We start from the raw sequence: 1,439 nt of genomic DNA, 5'->3' as shown, positions 1-1,439 counted from the left end.
GATGTGAGAGAAACATATGGATTGGTTGCCTCCTGCACACGGCCTGGCAGGGCCCAGGCTGTGGAGGAGCCTGCAACCGAGGTACGTGCCCTTGACCGGAATTGAATTCAAGACCCTTTGGTCTGCAGGCCGACACTTTACCCACTGAGTCAAACTGGCCAGGGTGGAAGTTTGTACCTTTTGACCATCTCCACTCATTTTACTCACTCCCCAACCTCTACCTCTGGCAATCACCAATCTTTTTTCTGTGCTAATGAGTTTTTTATTTTATTTTTTAGGTTCCACTATTAGTGAGATCATACAGTATTTGTCTTTTTCTGTCTGACTTATTTCCTTAGCATAATGCCTTCTAGATTCATCCCTATTGTTGCTAATGGCAGGATTTCTTTCCTTTTTATGACTGAAAAATTATCTGTCACATTTTCTTCTCCATTCATCTGTGAACATTTGCATTGCTTCCATATCTTGACTGTCTCTTTATATAAAAGCCTAATATGCAAAGTGTCTCCTCAGGAGTTCAACCAGCCAGGAGTTCAATCACTTGCTATGACGTCCACTGACCACCAGGGGGTGGCGCAGAATGAAGAAAGGCCCCGGTTGCCAGCTGGCAGCCAGGGAAGGGAGGCCCCGGCCAGCATTCGGCAGCTGCTAGGGGCCCTACCCATGCACGAATTTCGTGCACTGGGCCTCTAGTTATAAATAATCCTGCAGTGATCATGGGGGGGGGGGGGGGGGCGGGGAGGGTGTTACACATATCTTTTTAAGATAGTGATTTTGTTTTCTTTGAATATATGCCCAGAAGTGGGATTGCTGAGTCATATGGTAGTTCTATTTTTAATTTTTTAAAAAAGTTGTTTTTATTGTCAAAAGTATTTCAGATGTCCCTTTTATTCCCCATTGACTCTCATCACCCCACACCAGACCCTTCACCCCCAGACCTTCACTGCACTATATTTTTAATTTTTTAAGGAAACACCATATTGTTTATCACAGAGGCTGCACTGGTTTACATTCCTACCAACAGTGCACAAGGATTAGCTTTTATCCACATCCTCACCAACACGTTTTCTCTTGTCTTTTTGGTGATAGGCATTCTAACAGGTGATATATCATTGTAGTTTTTTTTTTTTCTATAAATATGGAACGCTTCATGAATTTGCATGTCATCCTTCTGCAGGAGCCATGCTAATCTTCTCTGTGTTATTCTAATTTTAGTATATGTGCTGCTGAAGTGAGCACTATCATTGTAGTTTTGATTTGCCTTTCCCTGATAGTGATGTTGAACATCTTTTCATGTATCTGTTGGCCATTTGTGTGTCTCCATTGTAAAAATGTCTATTCAGTTTCTCTGCCCATATTTTAATCTGATTTTTTCTAGTGAGTTATGTATTTTGGATATTAATCCTTATCACATAAATGACTTGCAAATATTTTCTCGC

The 1,439-nt window shown here is 41.5% G+C and overlaps 1 non-coding gene across 1 annotated transcript; it reads right to left on the bottom strand.

Annotated features, from left to right (window-relative positions):
• Nucleotides 1-1,132: 1,132 nt before the first annotated feature.
• On the bottom strand, nucleotides 1,133-1,239 carry LOC139021379 (U6 spliceosomal RNA). The gene has a single exon (XR_011473484.1). It is a non-coding gene; the product is annotated as a U6 spliceosomal RNA (small nuclear RNA).
• Nucleotides 1,240-1,439: the final 200 nt, after the last annotated feature.

The sequence above is a fragment of the Myotis yumanensis genome, unplaced genomic scaffold (genome assembly GCF_028538775.1).
Source record: "Myotis yumanensis isolate MYYU_CA2020_CCGP unplaced genomic scaffold, mMyoYum1.0.hap1 SCAF_12, whole genome shotgun sequence".
NCBI classification, from domain to species: domain Eukaryota; kingdom Metazoa; phylum Chordata; class Mammalia; order Chiroptera; family Vespertilionidae; genus Myotis; species Myotis yumanensis.
This window is presented reverse-complemented; position numbering and strand designations above follow the sequence as displayed.